We start from the raw sequence: 8698 nt of genomic DNA, 5'->3' as shown, positions 1-8698 counted from the left end.
CTTTTTTTTTTTTTTTTGCAATATTCAACTTTATATGAGGAAACTTACAAGAACACTAAGGTTTTAAGCATGGATTGACAAATGTTTGGAAACATAAAGTATTACAAAAAATACCAAAATTGTGTCATCACACTATATTTGAAATATCAAATATACCTTTAAGATACCAGTAGGTTTCTGACCACGATACCAATATGTAACCGAGATACCTGTCTGTATTCGACCAACAAACGCCGATATTGGCCGAGGTACTGATCGGTATCCACGGTCGATATCTACTGTTGGTCGGCAGTTATCAATCGGAAACCACCTTGATACCGGTAACTAGCGGTTGCCAGTCGTTGACCGTCAATATCCAATCGTAATGCCAATGGTATCCAATTAATTCTATGCATATTTTCATCCTCTAAGAGTGCAAAAGGTTTTTGATATTTTTTTATCATAAAAAAGGTTGTTGATAAACAAAATGTAGATCCTCTCAAACAGTATATCTTGGATTGGAGGAAATGTTTTGACATTATTGAAGAGGTAACTCAGGGTCTTTTGTATCTCCAAGAATATTCTAGGTTGACGAAAATACATCGGGACTTGAAAGCTAGCAACATATTACTTGATAACGAGATGAAGCCTAAGATATCAGATTTCGTATGGCAAGAATTTTCACAAAAGATGGACTCGAAGCAAACACTAGACGGATTGTGGGAACATAGTATGTGTGTCGTCTATCACTAATCAAAGTACTACATGTTCCCCAGCATGAGCGAAATGCTTCGCAAGAAGCATGAGGAGATGGAGAGCGCGTATGACATCATGGAGTCTCTAGAAGCCATATTTTGCGCTCCTTCAGAGAAGGCTCATTTGGATGTTGTTAGGGCTTTCATGAATGAAAGGATGAAGAGTGGTACATCGGTAAAGGCACATGTTTTGAATATGGTTGAACACCTCAATAAGGCTGAAGTTAATGGTGCCAAGATCGATGAAACCACTCAAGTTGGCAACATCCTTAAAAGCCTATATCTCCCTTTCAACAGTTCAAGAACAACAATGTTATGAACAAGAAGAAGGCCAACCTTACTGAACGGTTGATTGATCTATAAAACTTTGAATCATCCAACAAAGCTAAAATAAGATAAGCAAATATTATTGTTACAGCTAGATCTGGTAAAAATAAGAGGAAGAACCAGAACCAATGCAAGGGAGAGAAAGGCTAGAATAAGAAGAGCTAAGAAGAAGGGCCTTGACCAGAAACCCAAAGGTAGGTGTTTCCACTATAATGGAGATGGGCACTGGACGTGAAATTGCAAGAAGTATCTCGATGAGCTGAAAAAGAATAAGGAACAAGGTAAATTAGATTTGCTAGTTCCTCAAACATGTTTAGTATAGGGTGATACCTCAGCCTAGATGCTTGATTCGGGAGCAACTAATTATGTTTGTTTCTCTTTGCAGAGTCTTAGCTCATACACCGAGCTTGCCAATGGGGACTACAAGATAAAAGTGGGCAATGGCGTAAAAGTGTTGGCAAAAGTAGTCGGAGAAGTTAGACTTTATTTTAGGAACAATAAATGTTTTGAACAATGTTTATTTTATTCTAAACACACGTAGAAATTTGATTTCTGTAGCTAGGTTATTTGAACAATTATTTGAAGTTTATTTTGACAATGAATTAGTTCCTATTTCTCAAAATTATTTAAATATTTGTTCTCGACGTCTAGATGATGGTTTATATTGTATAAAACCAATGTCTAACTCATTGCTTAATACTGAAATGTTTAAAGTTGTCAAACCAAAGAATAAAAAGCAAAAGATCTCTCATGATAATAACACATATCTGTGGCATCTTAGGCTTGGTCATATAAGCCTAAACATGATTGAAAGACTAGTAAAGGATGGTCCTTTACGCGAACTAAAAGTTAGTGAGCTTCCGGTTTGTGAATCTTGTTTGGAAGGTAAGATGACCAAGAAGCCTTTCACGATAAAAGATGAAAGAGCCATAGAACCTTTTTCGCTAATACATTCGGATGTATGTAGACTGCTAAACATTCAAGCAAGAGGAAGTTGTGAATACTTTGACACCTTTATTGATTGCTATTCGAGATATGATTTTGTTTACCTAATATAACAGAAATCTAAAACTTTTGAAAAGTTTAGAGAATTCCGTGTAGAAGTTGAAAAACAGTTAGGTAAACTAATCAAAACATTTTGATCGAATCAAGGGGGTGAATACATGGACTAAGAGTTCTAGGATCACTTGATTGAAAAAGGTGTGTTGTCACAAGTGACAGCCGTAAGTACACCACAACAGAATGGTGTTGCCGAAAAGAAAAATCAGACTTTGCTCGACATGACAAGATTAGTGCTGAGTTATTCTTCGTTGACTACTTCGTGTTAGGGTATGCCCTAAGAATTAACGTGTAAATCCTGAATCTGGTAGCATCTAACTATATACCAAAAACACCGCTAGAGTTATGGAATGGTCAAAAACCTGTTTTGAAACACATGTGCATATGAGGATGTCCGGTTCATGTGATGAAACAAAAGACTGGGAACTTGGAACCAAGATCCGAAGTGTGTATCTTTGTAGGATATGCACTAGGGACAAGATGAGGATTATTATAGTCACTAAGATCAAACGGTGTTTGTATCAACAAAAGCCACGTTTTTGGAGCATGACTATATGATAGATTTCAAGCCCATAAGTAAAGTTGTTCTTAAAGAGTTACTTTCCAATTGGATCGAACTACAGCCAACAACAATTGTCAGAACACAAAGAGATAAGACCACTGTTCTTGATCAGACTCATGTGGCACCTCGTTGTAATGGGAGATTAAGCACGTTACCTGACCTGTATACCAGGGAAGTACAGATCGTCACTATTGATGATGGTAAGGAGGATCCATTGACCTTTAAAAATGTAATGGAGGATTCTAATATGGAATAATGGTAAGCAGCTAAGAAACTCGAGATGGAGTCTATGTACTCCAACTCAGTCTGGCAACTTATAGATTTGCCCGAAAGGGTAAAACTCATTGGATGCAAGTGGATCTTCAAAAGAAAAAGAGGAGTGGATGGAAAAGTAGAGTCTTATAGAGCAAAGCTTATGGCTAAGGGTTATACCTAAAAAGAGAGAGTTGACTATGTGGAAACTTTCTCGTCGGTAGTCGTGTTTAAGTCCATTCGGATACTCCTAGCCATAACAACATATTTCAACTACGAGATATGGCAGATGGATGTCAAGACAGCTTTTCTAAACGGCTATCTTGAGAAAACCATCTATATAGATCAACCAGAGGGTTACATAGAGAAAGGCCAAGAGCAAAAAGTCTGCAAACTACAGAGATCCATTTATGGATTAAAGTAAGCTTCTAGATCATGTAACATCATGTTTGATGAGGCTATTAAGTCTTATGGATCTGATTAAAACGTTGATGAACCATGTGTCTACAAGTATAAGAAAGAAGAGAATGTGGTCTTCTTAGTTCTTTACGTAAATAACGTTCTACTTATTAGGAATGATGTAGAATTGATGAAATATGTAAAGAAATAGTTAGCCAACTAATTCCAAATGAAAAATTTAGGAGAGACAAGTTATGTTCTTGGGATTAAGATTATTCGAGATCGCAAGAAAAAACTGTTGGCGTTATCTAAGGCATCGTACATAGACAAAGTTCTTGTCAAGGTTTTCGATGTAAAACTCCAAGAAAGGGAATTTACCTTCTCGGCATGGCATTCATCTTTCAGAAGAACAATATCCTAAGACTCCATATGAGGAAGAGGATATGAGACAGTATTCTTATGCATCTGCAGTTGGAAGCCTCATGTATGTCATGATGTGTACAAAACCGGATATCTACTGTACAATGAGAGTTGTCAGTCAATATCAGTCCAACCTAAGATTAGATCACTGGGTTGCAGTGAAATGTATTCTCAATTATCTTAGGAGAACGAGAAATTATATGTTGATATATTCCGACAAAGATTTGTCTCTCACCAAATACACAGATTCTGATTTCCAATTAGATAGAAATGGTCGACGGTCGACATCTGGATCTATGTTCACTTGTAATGGAGGAGCCGTGGAATGTAGAAGTGTAAAGTAGAAGTGTGTTGCTGACTCTACATCCCTCCAGAAGTTCTTGACTGATCTGGAAGTTATTCCAGGCATGGTTTAGCCAATGAATCTTATTGTGATAACAGTATAGCGATGGCTAATTCAAAAAGAACCTAGAAGTCATAAGAGTGTTAAACACATAGAAAGGAAATATCACCTGATCAGAGACATAATAGAGAAAGGTGATGTAAAGGTTATGAAGATCACATCAAAGAATAACCTTGCTAACCCGCTCATGAAGACATTGCCATTGAATGTATTCGATAGACACTTAGAAAGATTTGGGATTAAAGACACATCACACATACTTTAGGACAAGTGAGAGATTGTTGGGCATGGTGTCCTAGAACCGTGAGATGTAATAGGATATTTATTATTTATTTAATAAAAGAGTTCATTCATTATTTTATGTGCATATATTATTGACTATTTTATGTTGAAAATTCCATGATTTTTAATATGACCTTAAATATTATATATAAATGTTATATGTGAGAGGATAATATTTAAAGTTAATAATCAAAATGATGTTGTAATGAATTTAATTAAAGTTTATAATCTTTAATTAATACATTACTAATACATGTCATTCCCATTTAGAATGAAACGGTGTTATCTGCACTGTTAATATGGCGAGATATTAAATGAGTGTATTACGCATAATGAGATTGTGTGGAACCGGGACACAAACACAATATGAATTTCTGATCATTTTCGTTAAGTATAGAAATTCTAATTAAGTATATCGATGATCATATATAGAACGATCCTAATTTTGAGTTATTGACAGACATCTATTTATGGATTTGTGTTTTTTGATTTACTCGGTACGAATTCAGAAATGTTGAATCCTATTCCTTGTATTTTAGAGACATGAAAAGTGAGTAGCCGAAAATGTTAACATACAATATGGAATCTATTTTCTTAAGAAAGAAGCAGATAAATAATTCTCTTGAAAAATGATTCAGTACTTGGACTAGTAGGAGCTCCGATTCATGAATTTGTTTTATGAATCACTGTCCATTAGAGAATCAATGGTACTTAAGGATGAAGATGTAATTAGAGAGGTTAAAGGATTTACAATCAATGGTACTTAAGGATGAAGATGTAATTAGAGAGGTTAACAGATTTTACCTAGCTCTAAATATGAATTATTTATGGAGGGTTAATCTATATGTAATAGCTATATCAAATGGATACTTCACAGTTTGGAAGTAAATTATATTTATAATTACGAGAGTGCAATTCTAAGTTTATAGTAGAGTAACTTTAGAATTACTTTAGTTAATTAATTAAAGAATTTTAACTCATTCTTATTTTTATTGGAGCTTGAAATTATTGGTCCATGAGTCATCGCATCATCCTTGTTATCCTACAAGACATTAAGGGCAAAATGAGAATTTTAGAATTATGGAATTCTAAATAGAACGCTCAAGAATAATTAATTATGAATTAATTAAATATTAAATAATGTGATTGTTTAATTTAAATTTTGAAACACACATGAGGAGAGGTCCACATGGTGTACACGCCCAGTATTGTAGGAATCCCTCTAGGATTCAGTTGCTTGCTCTCTAAGCTATCCAATCGACTTATTTGAGGAGTTGTCCAATTGAAATTTAAATCAAGTTAAGTTTGACTTTAATTGGAATTTAAATTTGAGTCAAAATTGGACTACAGGATAAAAGAGAATTTTTTCTCGTTCCCCTATCAGTATTATGCGCCAACCACAGGGGGTATATTCCTATGGTGGCCGGCCCTATAGGATAAGATAGAGAAAGGATTTTGTATCCAAAATTAATTAGAAGTGTGAGATAATTATCAAGCTTTATCTTGGAGATAAAGTTTAGACTTCTTTTGAGAGTCTGATAGCTACTCTATAAATAGAATATTGCAGAAAATTAGAGAACACAATTTTTGCTCTCTCTAACATTAGTGGCCGGTTTTCTATATAGTGAGGAAAGGAAAATTTGTCTCCCAATTTCATGTCATGTATGTGTTGGTGTCATGGAATACTTGAGTGTTTGAGTGCTAATCTTGTTTTGTTTCAAGTGTGCCTACATATACATTTTCATAGATTTAAGGAATTGACGAGGAAGATTCTTGTATTGTAAACAAGCTTAGAGCGATGAATGTTTGTGTAACATCCCGCTTTATATTTCAATAAATAAAGCACTTTTATAATGAGAAAATAACAATAAAGTACAATACAAAAGCTAATCTTGATGTTCCCGTACAACTCGATGTTTTCGTACATGTCGATCCCATGCTCTACCGTCGTAGTGACACATAATTACAACTATAAGTAAGAAGATGAAGATAGCTAATATAATAAAGTTAATAGCTATAAAGAAACTATCATCATCAAAATTAAGAAGAAGGAGATGGTCGAGGAACATTTTTAAAGAGTGAAATTTGTAGGTGAACATGAAGGTTAGAAAACTCAATTATTTATAAGGTAAAAATTAGTCGTTTTTGGCCGTTAAAATAGTGATTGGACGATTTTACACTTAGCCGTTATGAATAGTATTCTGACCGTTGGGATCAGTAATAGGACGATTTTTGCCCATATTATCTGTTAGGAATAATTTTCTGACTGTTTGAAGAAAATAACTATCAGAACAATATTTGGACAATTTTATCCTTGGTTAATATTTTGAGGAAAATATAATTAGATATATCAATCAATGTTCAAAACTATGGAGAATTATGGAGAAGAGCATAAGGAATAGTAGTAAAGTCATGATTCAATTTTGATAGCCCAAGGTACTAGTTTTAAGAAAATGACATTTTAGAAATAAATAATTCTGGGCCGAGATGACTTGATAAAATTTGATAGAAAATTTACTACCTTCAGAATTCATCATTCATTGTCCCATAATTTCATAAACAAAATTCTTTCTCTCTCTAAAATACTTCTTCTTAGTGAAGGTTCTAGCTCTAGTCTTCGAGGGTCGGAGTTCTGATGATAAGGTACAAGTTCTAAACTCATTACTATTTATGCTTTATAGTTTTGTTTTACTATGGTACTGCTTAGGTAAATAATCCAGGTTAATCCATTATAAGTCGTTATAATGATCAATTACCATAAACATGAATAGTACTCATATGTAAATACTGCATGTATACGTGAATAGTTCCAGAATGCATAAATAGTCATTATATGCATGAATAGTACTCATATGCGTGAATAGTACCCCTATACGTGAATAGTACCGTATATGTGAATAATATTTGTACATGTGAATGTGTGCATGAACCATACCGTATGACTAAACAATACCGTACTATACCCATGAATACCGTGTATGTGAACTTTATGGACTCTGGACAAAGGACTGTAGAACCAAATGATTGGACCTAATGGGTACATAACTGGACAAATTTATGGACTTGAAAGTGAAGTGAAAATGGAATAGCAGTACCATATGTTTAGTTATTATGTTAGTATTATTAAGCTATTTTAGTTATTGATATAGTATTGTGATTGTTATTATATTGGTTAGGAGTATATTTTCCTGCGGGAAGCTGAGACAAGGTAAGTAAAATTCTCACCTACAACACAAGTCAAAATATATTGACAATTATTTTCAGTACGTTTATACTTGCAATACTCTGGTTATAACTTCTCATACAGTATCTTTGCATCTGTTATGTTGAAGCATTGCATTCACTTTAAAAGTTGATAGACAATAGGAGATGCTGCCTAAGTAATTATTCATAAATTATTTCAAGGCTAGGTGCCTTCATAAGAGCGCAGAGCTCAACAGAAGTTATTAAGCCAATAGTTAGCAATTAAAGAAGTTAAAGTTTACTCAGGCTATATTCTCCAGGGCCCTAAGATGGACAAAAAGAATGAAGCAAAGTATGAGCATAAATGAGTTTTAATTTTCATGTGAGATAATAACTTTGAATACCGAGCGTTAGCTCAGCAGTTTATTTACATCAGTTTATTTATACTTGTGTTGTAGGTAAGGGAAAAAGTACATTAAATTAAACTGGAGAATGAGTAAGGTGCCAAGCTGGCGTGTTAGTACATATGGAACCGACCTACTGGGAGAAAAGTTTAAAAGGGGCACCATTATATTTTAAATAATTTCGAGTGTGTATTTAAGACTTTATGGTGTGAAATTTTATGAAGTATGTTATGTAACAAAAGTTTAAATTTGTTCAGATTTTTGTGTAGTACATGTTTTCAACTATTGTAATATATTTAGATATTCGTATCTCTGTAATCGTTACATTTTAAAAGGAGAATGTTACAATTTGTGGTCAAAGAACTCAAGTTATCGACATAATCATTCGCTAGGTAAATTTATTCATAAATTGATTTGATTAATTTATTTGTACTTAAATTAATGTATTCTATAGAGTTTTTAAAATTTTTATTATACACAATCCATTGGACACACGCTTGTGCGTAGAAAATTGTTTTTAAAACCAACAGATCTCTCATTACATGGAAGAGAGGCTTCACGCGGATCTCCTCGAGTGGTCGTCCCATCGCATGGTGGGAAGCTTCATGCGGCTTAGATCAATCGTTGGTAAAGCTTAACGGTGGCGGCAAAAGCGGGACGGGCGGAGATTAGG

The sequence above is a fragment of the Morus notabilis genome, unplaced genomic scaffold (genome assembly GCF_000414095.1).
Source record: "Morus notabilis unplaced genomic scaffold, ASM41409v2 Scaffold3875, whole genome shotgun sequence".
NCBI classification, from domain to species: Eukaryota; Viridiplantae; Streptophyta; class Magnoliopsida; order Rosales; family Moraceae; genus Morus; species Morus notabilis.
The sequence above is the reverse complement of the archived record's forward strand: the minus strand, read 5'-3'. Positions refer to the sequence as shown.